Consider the following 17,544-nt stretch of genomic DNA (forward strand, 5'->3'; position numbering starts at 1 on the left):
ATTCTGGGGTATTGTGTGTAGATTGATGATTTAAAAAAAAGACTTTAATCAATTTTAAAATAAGGCTGTAACGTAACAAAATGTGGAAAGGTTGAAGGGGTCTGAATATTTTCTGAATGCACTGTAGATCCTTTCAACAGTGAGAAGGTCAATGCCTGGATGGACTGGGCAGTGTCTACCAGTCTCTGTAATCTCCATTGTTCCGGGTCATTTCAATTGTCAAACTGTGATATAGTCAGTCAATTTGCTCCGTACTGTAGAAGTTCTAGAGAGTATTATCGACATACCAAATCCCTTTAATCTTCTAAGGAAGTAGAGGTGTTGCACTTTCCTTATGATTGCATCAATGTGCTGGGCCCAGGACACATCTTCAAAGATATGCACGTTTTGGAACTTAAAGTTGTTGACTCTCTCCAATTCCAACCTATCAATGAGGACTGGTTCGTGGAACCTCAGCTTTCCCCTCCTAAAGCCAACTATCAGTTCCTTGGTCTTGCTGATGTTGAGAACAAGATTGTTGCCCTGGCTCCATTCAATCAGATTTTCAATCTCCCTCCTGTACTCTGGCTCATCATTACGTGCTATTCATCCAACAATGGTGGTATCGTCGGCAAATTTAAAGGCAGCGTTGGAATTGTGCCTGACCACACATTCACGGGCATAGAATGAATCGAGCAGAGGACTGAGCACACAGCCCTGAGGTGCTCCTGTACATATGTTTATTGGGCAGGAAGTATTATTGTCAATTTGTACAGATTGTGAGTATACAGTTGCATACGAGAGACCCAGTTCCCAAAGTTGACAACAAGTTTGGAGAGGATGATGGTGCTGAAAGCCAAGCTGTAGTCGATGAACAACAGCCTGACATATGTGTTCTTATTGTCCAGTGCAGAGTGGGGAGCCAGTGAGATCACATCCCCCATTGATCAATTGTGGTAGTACGCAAATGTTATTGCGTCCATGACTGTTCTACGGAAAAAGTTGATATGCTACATAACCAACAACTCAAAGCACTTCATCGCCATGGACGTTAATGCCACCGGTTGACAGTCATTGAGGCATGTCATCTTGCTCTTCTTGGGCATCAATATTACTGAGGCCTTCTTAAAGCAGGTAAGAACCTTGGACGTTAGTAATGAGAGGATGAAGATATCCACTGAACATCAATTAATTGGTTGGTGCAGGTTTTAAGAACACATCTATGTACATCATCAGAGCCAGACACCTTCCGGCAGTTCACCCTCATGAAGGTACTAACTCAAAATGTCATCTCCCTCCATAGGTATTGTATGACCCAGAGTTCCTCCAGCAGATTATTTGTTTGGGTCAGATCATAGCAGATGACAGCCTGATAGTCCTCTGGATTTTTTGTTAAATACCTGAACAATCCTTAGTGAAGATCCAGAACTTTTACTGCAGAATTTGGCAGATGTATTGGGAAGTTGTAGGGAGAGGGCAAATCAGGATGCAACCAATGAACAAAATGGGGATTAAGTTAGTGGTCCTGCTGAGAATAAATCTTAATAATTTTTATATCAGCACGATGATAAAGAGAACAATAATGTTTATGTTTTACACTTTTCAAGTTCTGCAAAAGATTATTTGGAAATGGAAATGATGTTATACGGTGAATGAGTCATTAAACAGCTAGTGAAATGGCCTGTTTCTGTGCTGTTAATACTGTATACTCTAAAGTTGTTTTTCTTTGTCCTTCCTTATATCTTTTCTCCACCCAAACACATTCCACTTTTAAGATACAAAGTGCTGGAGTAACTCAGCAGGCAGACGTAACTCAGAAAGTCAGATAACATCTCCGGAGAATATGGATAGGTAATGTTTCGGGTCAGAGAGATGTTCCCCATGTTCTCCAAAGATGCTGCCTGACCCGCTGAGTTATTCCAGCACTTTGTGTCATTTGAAGAAAGACACAAAATGCTGGAGTAACTCAGCGGGACAGGCAGCATCTCCGGAGAGAAGGAATGGGTGACGTTTCGGGTTGAGAGAGTCTAGACGCGAAACGTCACCCATTCCTTCTCTCCGGAGATGCTGCCTGTCCCGCTGAGTTACACCAGTATTTTGTCTCTTCCTATGGTGTATCTGCCTTTCCTTCCTACACTTTGTGTCCTTTTGTGTATTAACTAGCATCTGCAGTTCTTTGTTTCTGCATTCCACTTTAATCTGGCCCAAGATGAATTCATACCACTGCACTTATTTCGTCCTTTATTATCACACATACTTCTTCCCCATTCCTTCCCTTCATTTTTCTACTTTGTTTGATTTTTTAAAGTATTTTAGAATAGCTTTTAACATACACATTGCTATAGAATCATACAGCATGAAAAGGGGCCTATTGGCTAACTTGTCTGTGCCAACCAGGATTCCCAAACTAAGCCAGAACTATTTGTCCCACCAGTTTGCCACTTTTAACGGGTTTTTTTTGTATTCAAACACAAAGCCTCCACATCCTTCCTGTTATGACATGACCAGAAAGGCACACAGTACACCACATGTGCCTAACCAAGTCTTTATTAAGCTACATCATGAAATGCTAAAGAACAGAGATGTCGTACACCACGGAAACAGGCCCTTCAGCCCAACTTGCCCATGCCATCCAAGATGCCATGTTTTGCAAAGGTACTCCTACCAGTGTGGAATAGAAAGGCAAAATAGTCATAATTTTGATTGCTGCTTCAATGGATTGAGTTAATTTAGAGAACAGCACTGGAGTGCTGCACATATCCTTGGTGTTACAAAGTGAATATTAGCCAAATTCTTCCAATGGTTTCCACAGGAAAAGGGTATCTCTCTGTGCAGGCATGGGGACGTGGTCACACCTTGAATGTGGGCAAACGATAGATGCAACAAAAAAAAGTGCTTACTGTTCAAAGTTGTGGATGAAACTCAAGAGCCAGGGTGAGGTCCTTGAGTAGTTGTAGAAACATATACCAGTGATGGCTGTGTTCTGAATAAGCGGTGGCATTGCGCCCATTATCAGTATCGATCAGAAAATGACAAGCATGCTACAAAATATCTTTAGATGATCAATGGATTTTTAATTTAACAACAAATCCGTGTCCCAGTCAACTAACTCATTTACACCATGCTTCAATATCAAGGTCTGCTTTGATCAGAAATGCTTCTCTACCTGAAGGTCTGGGCTTCCGACTGGTGTTGAATTTCTCGCTGCCAGACACTGTTTCACAAATACAGCACTATTGTATTCCCCTGTTTTTGTGTGTGGCTGACCCTGTTATTCATGGATTGACAAAATGTTAAATCCTTCCAGTCTCCGTCTTCACGAATAGTGGTTATTTGGTCTTGGGTCTCTGACAACTGAAGGAGCGAATATATTTTGAAAGCCTTTGAATTGTACTTTCCTCATTGCTGTAATAAAATTTATTGCATACTAATGTCCTAATTAGCACAGGGAAAGATGACTTGATTCTTCAGTGTTTGAATTGTTGCCTCATTATAACATTCTGGTGCACTTGTCTGTATTAACGATAGGCATTTTCATTGAATTACTAGCATCCTGGCCCAGTTATATTTTTATTGCTTGATTGCCCGCCTCGACGATTATCAGAAATAATGATCAGAAATGTTTTGGCTTTCTGGCAGCTTTGTCCTTTCAAGGAACACTGACTATGAGGAATTATGTAATCTGTAATGAATAAAGGAAAACTAGATGAATTAACAAAATTACATTCCAATAGTACACAATTTAAAAAAAAATTAAAGGTACATTACTTTTCTAACATACAGGATTCGATTTTTTTCCCCAGGAACTTAACTCAAGCCATTCTTGGATGCCCACCATTTTAAGAGATCTTAGACACTGGTTCCATCCACTTTCTAGGAAAACGAATCAGAATCATATTTACCATATTTGACCCCATATTGATCATCATATTTCACAGATGTTACCACATTTTATAAGGTTACCCATTTACATTTCATCGTTGCTATAATCCACCTGCATTTGCACTCCTCGTACATGCCTGTGTTACTTCATTTGACCATTCCATTACACTCCTGGCCAATAACTATTCCCCACCCCCACTGCTTCCTACTGCAAAACATATGCTTGTCAACACATGTGAAGCCTATATCATGGCATATCAAGTCTTATCTGCCAATCACTCCTATGTCTGCCAAGTTAAATTGCTGCAAGCACAGATTTTTTCATTCCCATCCTTCATTCCAAATTGTCTCATGACTATACCGTTCCCTATTTTTTGTCACCTCCTCTAGTGCGACAAGCCCAGCAGGCAAGAAGATTCACATGGAAGAGGGTTAAAGAAGAATGGCAGGCAAAAATGGCTAGTTCTGCTGCAAACATAACAACGTTTCTCTGAATGTGTAGAAAGGAACTGCAGATGCTGGTTTATGCCGAAGATAGACACAAATGCTGGAGTAACTCAGCAGGACAGGCAGCATTTCTGGATAGAAGGAATGGGTGACGTTTCAGGTCGAGACCCTTCATCATGTGAGTCAGTGGGTTTGTAATGTAAACCCACTGAAACATTACAAACCCACTGACTCACATGGCTATCTGGACAACACGTCTTCCCACCCTGCCCCCTGTAAAGACTCCATCCCCTACTCCCAATTCCTCCGCCTACGCCGCATCTGTTCCCAGGATGAGACATTCCATACCAGGGCATCGGAAATGTCCTCGTTCTTCAGGGAACGGGGATTCCCCTCCGCCACCATAGATGAGGCTCACACCAGGGTCTCATCCATACCCCGTAACACTGCTCTCTCTCCCCATCCCCGCACTCGCAACAAGGGCAGAGTCCCTCTGGTCCTCACCTTTCACCCCACAATAACCTGGTCCTCAACACCAGCAAAACCAAGGAACTGATTGTGGACTTTGGAAGGAGTAGGATGGGGACCCACAGTCCCGTTTATATCAATGGGTCGATGGTGTAGAGGGTCAAGAGCTTCAAATTCCTGGGCGTGCAAATTTCTGAAGATCTCTCCTGGTCCGAGAACACTTGTGTAATGATAAAGAAAGCACATCAGCGCCTCTACTTTCTGAGAAGATTACGGAGAGTCGGTATGTCAAGGAGGACTCTCTCTAACTTCTACAGGTGCACAGTAGAGAGCATACTGACAGGTTGCATCGTGGCTTGGTTCGGTAACTTGAGCGCCCAGGAGCAGAAAAGACTACAAAAAGTAGTAAACACTGCCCAGTCCATCATTGGCTCTGACCTCACTACCATCGAGGGGATATATCGCAGCCACTGCCTCAAAAAGGCTGGCAGCATCATCAAGGACCCACACCATCCTGGCCACACACTCAACTCCCCGCTACCTTTAGGTAGAAGGTACAGGAGCCTGAAGATTGCAATGTCCAGATTCAGGAATAGCTGCTTCCCCACAGCCATCAGGCTATTAAACACAAATGAAACAAAACTCTGAACATTAATAGACCATTACCTGTTTATATGCACTTTATCTGTTTATTTATTCATGTGTGTATATTTTTATATAATGGTATATGGACACACTGATCTGTTCTATATTCATGCATACTATATTCTGTTGTACTGAAGCAAAAGTAAGACTTTCATTGTCCTATCTGGGACGCATGACAATAAACTCTCTTGGCTTGACTTGACTAGAAGTGTCTATACAGGCCCACTGTTTTTATCCTCCTCTTGTAATAATGAATTAATTTATTTCTACTGAGTTCAATTGTTTTGTCCCAGGTCCAGTCTCTTCCAACTCCATCAATGACTCTGGGAATCCATCTGCCACTTTGAGGGTTTCCAATTCCCCGATTCAACAAGTTCATGTTTATCATGGAAGTTTAGTCGCTCCACAGCTCCATCGGTCATCAGGAAGGTCTGAGGGCCCTCCACTTCCTTGACTGGAGGCCTAATCGGTTTCCCTCAACCAAAGATAGACACACAGTGCTGGAGTAACTTAGCAGGTCAGGCACCATCTCTGGAGAAAAAAACGAAACATGTTTTGGCTCAGGACCCTTCTTCAGTCTGACGAAGGACCCTGACCCAAAACGTCACCCATCCATTTTCTCCCGAGGTGCTGCCTGACTCCAGCACTGTGTGTCTAACTTTGGTATAAACCAGCATCTGCAGTTCTTTGTTTCTTCATTCCTTCAACCAATATACCCTTGCTTGATTAAACTCATCTCCATATTAAATAACTTTTATTATAAAACATTCATTACAAACCTACTGACCCCAAAGCTAACTTGACTGTACTTCCTCCCATCAAGACTCTATTCCATTCTCCCAGTTCTTCCATCTCCACTGCATTTGCGCCAATGAAGAGACTTCCCCAACAGTGCCTCTGAAATGTATGTCCTCTTCCTGAACCATGAGTTCCAACACCTCTCCCATCCCCTTCCATTGTGATCAGAGTGCTTCATCTTATCACTTCCTGCTCCGTGAACCCCCTGAACAGGACAAGGAGTTCCCATAGTTCTCAGATTCCACCCCACCAGTTCTGCATTCAATGGATCATGTTTTACTATTTCAACCAACTCTAACATGATCCAACTTTCAGACATCATCTCTCCTCCCCTTTCAGCATTACAAAGCAATCTGGTCTAAAATGAAGATGAATGGATTATAATTTAGTTTCCTGCCTTGAATTAATGCTGTCACCCCATCTGAAGCAAGTTATAAACTATAATTAATTATTAGTGTACACTCTCCATTCAGCCAATTACAAGTGACAAGGCTGAGCCTAATTTAGTGAATAGGTTTCACCACCTTCCTCATGTTGGTTTTAATTCCCTCTAGAATGCTGACAATTACTGTGAAAGAAGAGTTTATAGCTTTCAATCTTGCTTCACTGTCTGCGATATTTCAGTTTAAATCATCTATTGTTTCCTGGTGTGAAATCCTATCATTTACCAATCCACGTTTGGTATTAAATGAGAGCTGTTGAGTGTGGATGAGTTCACCTCTAATATGTATTTGTAGAAGTCATTTAATGATATCAATTATTGGGATGGGGTGGTTAAAGCAGGGGCAACCCCAGCTTCCCTAAAGGATGTAGGTATGCACATAAAGTACAGCTGTTTAAACTACCTTCCAAAAATAACATTTAAATTATTGTGTTAGCACTTGCACTTGTTATTTTGTTTGATTAGAATTAATAGAAGAGAAACTTTGCAGCATTAAATCCAGTGGCTTGGTCCCATGCTCTGAAAACTCTTACACCGAGGAGTCACACACTAATATGAAGAACAACTGGGCAAATGCAAAGGAATTGACAAGATTAATTGTCGACAAGCAGAAAGACATTGAACTGACCTGTTGAAGTGTTTCTTGAAGTTTTTATGCTGAACCTACACACGAACATTCCAAACTCTATCATGAGGCCACGAGAAATAAGTCTAAATTAACTGGGAAAAAAAATTGCAGATGCTGGGTCTGAAACGAAAGCAGAAAAATGTTGGAAAAACTCAACAAATCAAGCAACATCTGCGGAGAAATAGAGAATCAGCTTTTCTTTTTCCACAGATGTTGCCTGACTTGCTGAGAATTTCCCTGTATTTTCTGTTTTTATTTTACATTGCTTGAAATGTTGAGTCACCCATTTTATCACCCTTGTGCATCAATTCCAAAGTGGTTTTGTTAAAAAGCCAGAATAACCTGTCCATGCCTTGGTTAAGGAACAGCTTTCCAACTACCAACAAATGTGTGCACAGCATCAAGATTATTTTCATCTATAATTAGCTACCCTCATTGCAAAACTGCAGGGTGTTTACAGTATAATAATGTGGTCACATTGCTGAATCGTGACTCCTTTTTATCCCCTATGAGAACGTTTGTTTCAGTCATCTGAAATCATAATCTTATCTCCAAGCCATCCTTGATAAGCTTCCAACCAGTTCAATCCACCTGCCTTAAAATTCAAAACAATCCCTTCGCTATGAATGCATCTTTTAAAAATAACACTTCCCATAAATATGTGTACACACACTTGGCCAGGATCTTAAATTATTTGCAAAACATTTAAGATTGTAAATCTATGTATCCAATATTTGAATTTGCTCTATGAATAAAGCATTAGTTTGCTGTACTGTTAAAAATAATCTCCACAATTCCCATTTGTGCCTTTTTAAATTTTAGAGTGGAAGCATTCAATGGATAGTCCTGTACAGCAACTCAAACAGTAGGGACACAGGCCCACCTTCCTATATTGTACACTTGCACGCAGGTATATCCTCATTCTGTGAAGTATGAAATATATCTGTGGCAACCTTCATCCCACTCCTTCTTTGGATGCGCCCACCATTTGAACAGCCACTGTCCTTGTGTTTCCCCACAAATGTCCATTCAGGCACAAACGATCTCTTTGTCAATGAAGGTACTGGGGCCATTGCATTGAAATCCAGACTTTTATTGAGAGATGACTTTGGAAAGTTGAGACAGTGCTCCTGACAGGGTATAACATCCTCCCATTCTCCATTCCACCCCTGATTTTAACACAGCATTGGCCAAAAATCACACCTCAATCTTTTCCCCTGCGCAACTCACTCGTACCTTCCAACTAATTCCGCTTGATCCACTCATTTTAACTCTAAATGTCCTTATTATCTATGACCTTTACTACTTCAGTTTTTGCACAGAGTAGCAATTCTGAATTCACTGATGTCCCCTTGCCTTGTAAAAAGATTCCTATCAGTGTTAACAATGTGGTTGATTTATAACAGCTCCCTAAAAACAAAAGGTCCCGAAAGCCCCTCAATCATGGTTGGAAAGACAAATGCTGATTTTGTCACTGACACCCATAACTCATGAATAGGGGCCTTTCTCCCTACTGGTCTCAGATGAACCAGTTTCTCAAATGTAATAGCCTACTGACATCTGTAACCTCCTCTAAGCTATTCTGATTTCTTGACGTTTTCTGCACTTCCCATCACTTTCCAATAACCCTATCTTCAGTATAGTGAAGCATGACTTCCTCTGCATTACCCCCTCACTGAAACTCCACCACACTTTGCTCGAGAGTCACATATCACTTAATTCACTGAGCCTTTGATCATGTCTTAATCTGCTTTGGCATATCTGTTAACGAATCTCCCCCACCTAAAATGTGTGTGTGTGTGTGTGTGTAGGATGGAAATGCAGATGCAGGTTTATACCGGAGATAGACAAATGGCTGGAGTAACTCAGCGGGTCAGGCAGCATCTCTGGAGAAAAAGGATGGGTGACGTTTTAGGCTGGAGCCCTTCTTCCACTGTTTGCATCTTGTATCCCTTCATTATCACGTCTTCACCTGCCATTATAGGCTCCACCCTTCCTTGGTCATCTTTTGCCAGGCCTGCTGTGTTCTGGCCTTTTCCTACCTCCAGTTCCCCCCCCCCCCCCACATCCCCTCTACTTTCAGTCTGAAGAAGGGCTCCGACCCTGAATTACTCCCGAATTTTGTCTGACCTGCTGAGTTACTCCAGCTTTTTGTGTCTATCTACATAAGTTGTTTCTTTCTGGCCATCTGCATGCAGAACATTTAGTGCTGATTCCAGAATAAACCACAGAATGACATGACCGCTTAATAGTTACTAATATTAGGCACAGTAATTTTTCAATCTGCTGGGAACGACTTTAAATCCAAATGAGATTGTAAAACAGCTGAAAGCAAACATGCAGAAATATATTTTTACAGGTCAAGTGCTTCATCTAGTTCAACAGCCTAACTTTTACTGTGCTCAAAGGACAGTGACTCGGATTATTCCAGGTGGTTCTGGTGTTTTCCTTTGCTACGCTGTACATGTCCCCTGAAAAGAACCAATTCATCTTAAAAATAACAAACATTTTAATGCAACAAATCTCTGCATTGGTCTTTTCTAGAAATACTGTGAAGGCATGCCGAGCAGAGGAAGGGAGGGACAACAATCTGCAGGGGAGCATTTTAAATTACCGATATGCAAACTTCCTTGAGAATAAAATTTAACCGGTCATTCCAAACTGCACTTAAAGCTGACGAAGAATTTTCCATATCAACCTTTGATCTACTGTTGCCATTCCTGATACAACACCCCTTCAGGTTACTGCTGAGATGCAGAACAAGGAACTGCAGATGCTGGCTGGTTTGCAAAAAAAGACAAAGTACTGGAGTAACTCAGCAAGTCAGGCAGCATCTCTGGAGAACATGGATAGGTGATGTTTCAGGTTAGGACCCTGCTTCAAACTGATTGTGGTTGGGGTGGGGGTACTGGAAGAGAGAAGGGGCAGGACAAAGACTGGTGAGTGAAAGGCAAATACAGGTGGGGGTGTCGTTGTGAAGATGGTTCCATAAAGACTACAGATTAAAGATGTGACTAAAGGTGTGAGATAAGGATAGGATAGGAGAGTTGAGTTAAGAAGCCAGAGGATTGTGAAGTCAGAGGAAGAAATCTAGGTGAAAAGATAGGGGAAGGAGAGAAATGGGCAAACGTCCTGGTGGGCACAGGGAAGGGAAGAGGGCCTGGTTTGTTGGTTAATTACCTAAAATTTGAGAATTCAATGTTCATGCTGTTAGGCTGTAAGCTACCCAAGGAGGTGCTGTTCCTCCAGTTTGCATGTGGCTTCTGGCGACGAAGGAGGCCCAGGATAGAAAGGTCAGTATGGAAATGGAAATTTAAAGATTCAGTTGGCCTTGAAGGACTAAGTGTAAGTGTGTGGCAAAATGACAACCTAATGGTATTAACATTGAATTCTCCAAGTTTACGTTACTAACCTGCAACACCCTCCCCCCATCTTCCCCAAACACCACCTGGATTCACACCCATTTCTTCCTCACCCCCCCCCCCCCTCCCCTTTCCTTCCACCTGTATTGCTTCCCCTGGCTTCACAATTCTTCTACCCTTATCTCATGCCTTTTGTCTTTTCAATGCTAGCCTTTGTCCAACCATTTGCCTGTCACTTGCCAAACTTTGAGCTGCCTCTCCTCTCTTTCAGCTTCTACCCCACCCTGACCACAATCAGTCCGAAGAAGAGGTCCCAATCCAAAATGTCACCTATCCAGGTTCTCCAGTGAAGTTATCTGCCAGAGAAGTAACCCTCTGGCACGTTTTTCTCTTGTCTTTGCGATGCATTTGGTGTTGGGCACTTAGAACACCTAGGTTTTGATCTGTGGCAGTTTGATTTTAAGGAAGCTTAAATCCTGGCAAGTCCTGGCACTTTAACTCAAGGGGGGTTTCTGTAATTACTTACTCGTGTCCTTTGATTTATGTCCCACTGATCTGCTAACCCCACCGCCCCCCTTCCAGCCATTTCACTCACAGATTTACTTGCTATTTTTCTGACTTGGTCTGCAATGGCTCAAAAGGGATGCACGAAGGCCATTCTAAGGTCATGGATATGAAGCCTCAAGTCCATGACCAAATCAACCATTGCATTGACATGTATGTAGAGGCTGTATATTCTCTGTGTAGGAAGGAACTGCAGATGCTGGTTTAAACCAAAGATAGACACAACATAGCTGGAGTAACTCAGCAGATCTGGCAGCATCTCTGGAGAAAAGAAATAGGTAAAGGGTTTTGACGTAAAACATCGTCTATTCCTTTTCTACAGAGATGCTGCCTGATGTGCTGAGTTGCTCCAACTTTTTTTGTCTATCTCCTGTATTTTCTCTTTTGGGATAACGTTTATTGGAAGAGTGCAGCATAGGTTCACCAGGTTAATTCCCGGGAATGGCAGGACTGACAAATGTTCCCAATGTTGGGGGAGTCCAGAACCTGGGATCACAGTTTAAGAATAAGGGGCAGGCCATTTAGGACTGAGACGAGGAGAAACTTTTTCACCCAGGGAGTTGTGAATCTGTGGAATTCTCTGCTACTGAAGACAGTGGAGGCAAATTCAGTGAATATATTCAAGAGAGAGTTGGATATAGTTCTTAGGGCCAATGGAATCAAGGGATATGGGGAGAAAGCAGGAATGGTATACTGATTCTGGATGATCAGCCATGATCATATTGAATGGCGGCACTGACTCGAAGGGCCGAACGGTGTACTCCTGCACCTGTTTTCTATATTTCTATGTTTCTTAGTACTCCAATCCCCTTAATACAATTAGCTTTACTCTTTCAACCCTTTCATCTCCAAACATGTGTTTGTCTAATTTACAGAAAAGGATCTGCTGCAGTTTCTTCTAACTAAATATCAGGAAAATCAAAGCCATTGTCCCAATTCTTGCCACAGACTCCATTCCTGGCATCCATCTGGGACCAAATGGACCGTTAAGAAACGTGGTGTACATTTTATCCAGTTATTATTAATATCCTCCCCTTCACCAGATGGGTTGCGTCCATCTTTATTACATTGCCTGAACCAGCTCCTCCCTCAGTCTGTTTGTTGCTGAAAAAGGAGATCTCTTCAATATTTTTTTTATCTACTGCCAAGTATTCCCCACACACTCCTGACTAACCTCTTTGATCCATCCTCCACAAACAGATTTATCCAACGCTCCTGCTCGTTGGCACCCAGTTCCATGTACCCACTACCCGTGCTCCTGACGATACGACGCTCTGATGTTTGAAGATGTTCATTTGTTTCCAAATCTCTCCACGTCTTCCCAATCTCAGCAAGATACTCAAACCCGGAAGCGTACGTTTTATTATTCTAATTCTATCTTCTGGCTATCCCTGATTTTAACAACCTCACCATTTATTTGCTGGTTATATATTTTCGACTACCAAGGCACTCAGTAGTACAATCCCCGATCCGAATGTTTGCCTTCTGCTCCCTTTCCCCCCTCCCGTCCTTGTTGTTATGTTCACCTTTGTTAACTCTAGCGCTTTCGAACTTTCACTACATTTACGGAAATAAAAGTTGTTTGCAGTCAGCCGCCAAGTCGGGCAGCACCCATCTGATACACTGGTTTACACTGGTTTGTCCGGTGGCTTACGGTGGTTCCGAGAGAATCACAAATATGTTTGGGGGGGTGAAAAACCCATCAAACTCTTAACGTGCAGATATAATCCAACAACGCCAGCTCTCGATAAATTCTGTTGTCTTGCAAGTTGCACGAAACTGCGAAAAAAAAGAAGTGTGACCCAACCCGTGTCCAAAATTTAGCTGTTCCAGTTCAATTGCCATTTCTTTACATGTGTATTTTTTTTTAAAAGTGTGATTCAAGTTTACCGCTGTAATCCCGTTGGACAGTTTAAAGGAAAACAAAAGATCAATTGCAAAGAGGTAAACAAGACTCTGAAGTCATCTCAACATCCGGCTTGTCACAAATTGAAAAAAAAACATGACTCATTGGTGCAAACAACGTCCAAGTTCTTTGGCTTGCAAATTTTCGTTTGATCAATTCTCCCAGTAATGTGGAGTTGCTAATATCCGTGCACGTTGTCTGTTTTCCGCAGTCCCTCTCTCTCTGTCTGGGCGTGCGTAGGGTTCATTGCCTGGGTTCTGGGCTCCGAGCAGTGCTGCCAATCAGCAGGGTTGTAAGTCGGAGGGCAGTTGCAGTGCGAGCAGCAGCCGAGGTGAAACGTACGCGTCCCGGGCAAGGCTGCGAGCTGCAAGCCCATGCCGTCCGGAGCGCTCCCCAGCAGCGTCGGCTCGCTGGGTCCGCTCGCCACTTCACACAGCAATTGCCAGTCCTTCGGGGAAAGCAGGGTCTGCGAAAGAACCGCATTGGTGTAGATCGAGCACGATTACTTACCTATTTATGTTTGGTCACGCCCCTGGACGGTTCCATTTTGAGCCTTGGAGGACCAGCAGGGAAAAAAAACGAGAGAAAGAAAGAGAGCTCTTAGATAATAGAAAAGCACTGAACATGTAGTGAGAGGCGAAGGAGGATGAAGTGGGCAAGATCAGCGGTTAAAGTGATGTCAGATTAAAAACCTAAATCAGGTACACAGCAATGCTCTTGGAGGCTTTTGCATAGTGTTGCGCATATTTCGAATAGCAATATTTGGGCGTATATTTGCTTTGAACGAAGGTTGCACCAAGCTGGCTTTGCTCCGGATTGCATACGAGTCTCCAGCCTTGGCTGGCTTTTGTTTGTGCTTTTTGTCTGCCCTGCCGTCAGATTGCAGCCCCCACCTTGTTTTTGTTGGTGCTGCCTTATATTTTTATTTCCTTATTTCCTCCCCCCTCCCTCCCTCCCTTCAGTGGTTGCTCGGACTTAGTGCGTCGGTTATTTTATTTTTGCATTGATCGGGATTATTGCATGCTCAATGTTGGGACGGTTTGCTTTTCTTTAAGATCGTGCCTAGGCCTGAATTGTAACTGTACATTTTGTGTCTGCATTGCAAGGGATACAAAGGCTCTCGGCCTTCTACTGTTTGATGTACAGTAATTACAGATGAGCAAGAGTGACGAATTTTAGTGACCCAACAAAGATTTAGCGCACTGTTTGGCTCTCTAGTTATATATTTATTTTAGCAAGGGTGTGCATGCACTTCCGCCTGCATTTGTGATCATAAAAATGACATTTTGAAACTCTTTTGCGGCGTTAGCTGTTTTCTAGTTAAAAATGCTAGTTCTGGCTTGTCGTGTGCGATAGAATTTAATTGCAAAGGTTTTCCAAGGCCTTTGGATTTTCAGTATTGATGTTTGGATTCAGTAGGTTTCAGAAACTTTTAACAGTCCAGATAGACCGCGGGACCCATGTTCTTTGTTGGCACCCTTTAAGCAGGACTCTTGGTTTTATTGTCTACGTACCAAACACGTTCATATTCTTCAAATAAGGCTCAACTTCTGCAACAAAAAAAAATACTTTCTCCACAACTGATACACTGCATTGTAAATATTAACATTTAAAAGTAAAATTTACATGAATTATGATTTGGTTTTAAACACTCTGTCCAGCTTTATTAAATAAGTTTGCCTATGCAACATTAATGACTAAGGAAGTACTTTCCTACTAAATGAGAACAGTTTCAGTTGACTGTATCTCAAATCTTTTTGTGTGTGGTTAAACTAAAATGGGTTGAAAATTAGGCATGCGCTGTCCTAATTGCAAAATAAACAATTATTCTCTATCATAAATATTCATATGCCATTTTCTAAAAACCTCAATTTTTCTCATTTGTTTTGTCCAGATATTTCACTATGCTGTTAATGTGAACTGATCTACTGTACTTCAAGTTTCAATATGTGTCTAATTGTTCAGCGAAGGTGAGGGCAGGAGGAAGAGCATGAATTTTGCGTGAAGGGACTCACTGATCAAAACAAACATCACACTTGTGTATGTAGAGTATACAGTGTGGAAACAGACCTTTGAGCCCAACTTGCCCACACCGACCAGCATGTCCCACTTACCTGCATTTAGCCCATATCCTTCTAAACCTGTCCTATCCATGTACCTGTCTAATTGCTTCTTAAACATTGCGATAGTCCCGGCCCATCTATTACTAAAACTCTCATCTTGTTTGTTATTATGTCTGTCTGCGATGAGTGTGATCCAGAAATTACGCCACAATTTTTGGCCCACCTTACCATTGTACTGGGGTGTGATGTGGCAAATTTCGTTCAGATTGATGGTATATTTTACAAGTTATTCACATTTTAAACCTTAAAAAAAACACTTTGACAAAATTCTCTACCATCTACACTGGCTGTTGTCAAAATAGGATCTAATTTACATAAACTGCCCATCAGCTGTGTTCCACCCCACAATTACATTACAATGTGATCTAATTTACATTTAAAAAAACACTGTTTTAATAAACACAGCAGCGTTCCACCATTACATCACAATGGAATCTTATTTACATTTAAAAAAACTCAGTTTAAAAAAAATCGCAGCAGCTTCCACCTCTTAAGTATGTCAAGGGGGGGGGGGGTAGGGAGGGGTTATGGAGGGAGGGAGGGAGTGACAGGGTAAGGGAAAGGAGAGGGAAAAGAAAAGGGAGGGTAAACAGGAGGGTTAGGGAGTTTTGGGGGGTGTGGTGGACTGCAGGTGGATAGAAGTAGGAAGAGGGATGGCGAGGCGCACTTGGGGAGGGTTGCCGTAACTTGCGTCACAATGGGGATCTCGGGCGTCACAATGGGAACCCGTCAGCCGCGCCTGTGCAGTTGGGGGCTATGAGTGAGTGGTGGAATATTGCGTTCAGGGACCAGCCCTCCCGTGTGACAGGGACCCAACGGGTCCCGCTTGGTCTAGTATCCCTCCAAACCTGTCCTATCCATGTGCCTGTCCAATTGTTTCTTACACATTCCGATAGTCCTGGCCTCAACTATGTTTAAAAAAAAAAAAAATTTTTAGAGCAACTTAATGTTTTCTCTGAATTTGTGGCCAAAAACTGATTGGGTCTGCAGTTATTGCATTATTTTTTTTCGGCTTGTAACCTCTAGGAGTAGGCCAAGATTAATTTTGAAAGAGTATTCGTAGTTTATCAGACACTCCCTTTTATGGAAGTAACATAGGTTTGGTCGTGCAAGTCTTGAAATGCTGATTTGTGGAACCTGATCATTGGAAACAAAGAATATCTATACCTACTGTCAGAATTCAAAAGATGTGACATTGAAGTTTTTTTTTAATTAACTTTCAATTAATATCATTAGTGCTCATTGCAGTTGAAAAGATTTTGTTTCTGAAATGGATTACTGAATAACCCCAACAATGAGGTTGATAAACTTGACTTGGCTTGATCAATCTTCTGAATAATTTTAAATTTCAAAGTCCCAATCTAGAATTCAAGCATGTATTCTAGGTGGATAGTTTAGTTTAAGTTCAAGCGGGTGTAATGTACTTAAAGGTTCTGTCTTCTGTTCCAGTGATTCAATTGTGGACAGGAAAGGGTTGGAGAGAAATGGGCCAAATGGAGGCAGATCTAACCCAGAATGCCATTTTGGTTGGCATGACAAGATGGGCTAAATGGCCTGCTTCCATGCTGTGTAGCTCTACAACTATAATTGAATGGTTTTAGTAGGCTGTATTTGAAATGTCATGAGCTGGAATGTTGATGCCAACTACTTCTAGATAATATAGCATTTACAAACATGACACCGAATTGTTAGAATTATTTGAGCAAAAAGTGCATGGTAAATTTAGCATTACACTTAATTGCTCATACTCAGTGTTTTCAAGTTCAAATTGTGCAATCAGATCACTAACTTAAAAATCATCATTTTAAACATGGTATGCATCTTTTCTTTTGTGGATCAAATGTTTATCCCATGAATAAACTTGCTGATCATTGTCATGTGCACTGTGAGAATTTAAAAAGGCAGAATGCTTGTCAAATAATCAGTGACATATTCAAACTGTATTCTGCACTCTGGGTGACTTTCAAATCCAACTTAAATATCTACTGTATTGATTGTACAATAAACAACAGAACAGCCATAAAGGATTATGTTTTGATTTTACAAATGGGATATGTTTATTCAACCTGTTTACCACAACAAACTCAATTTGAGAAATGTCCCTATCCACACTTGTTAAATAAAACAATTGTTAGTGTAATGTTGTTTTACTTTTTTTTTGCAACTCCTTTGACTGGCATAGGAATGTGTAGTTTCTGGGTTCCAACATGCTGTACATTTGTAGATAATTATCTAAATGGTTCTTTACCAGATGACAGAATCAGGATTTTGTTGTCAAGTGAGCATTTGTCAGCATTATA

At 41.7% G+C, this 17,544-nt stretch overlaps 1 protein-coding gene and 1 long non-coding RNA gene across 4 annotated transcripts in view; one reads left to right on the forward strand and one right to left on the reverse strand.

Moving 5' to 3' along the window:
* rnf44 (ring finger protein 44) overlaps positions 1 to 17,544 on the forward strand; it is a 144,266-nt gene that overhangs the window by 32,718 nt on the left and 94,004 nt on the right. Inside the window, exon 1 of one of the 3 annotated variants that reach the window (XM_033029486.1) lies at positions 13,414 to 13,822. The exons of the other annotated variants lie outside the window; for them this stretch is intronic. The gene's annotated coding sequence lies outside the window, so the exon portion shown is untranslated. Of the gene's footprint in view, positions 1 to 13,413; positions 13,823 to 17,544 lie in introns of those variants that run through there. 3 annotated transcript variants of the gene reach the window in all.
* Positions 3,029 to 7,398, reverse strand: LOC116978370. Its single transcript, XR_004413448.1, has 2 exons — positions 7,290 to 7,398; positions 3,029 to 3,661 (listed from the first exon to the last, which is right to left on the reverse strand). It is a non-coding gene; the product is annotated as an uncharacterized LOC116978370 (long non-coding RNA).

The sequence above is a fragment of the Amblyraja radiata genome, chromosome 11, assembly GCF_010909765.2.
Source record: "Amblyraja radiata isolate CabotCenter1 chromosome 11, sAmbRad1.1.pri, whole genome shotgun sequence".
Lineage (NCBI taxonomy): Eukaryota > Metazoa > Chordata > Chondrichthyes > Rajiformes > Rajidae > Amblyraja > Amblyraja radiata.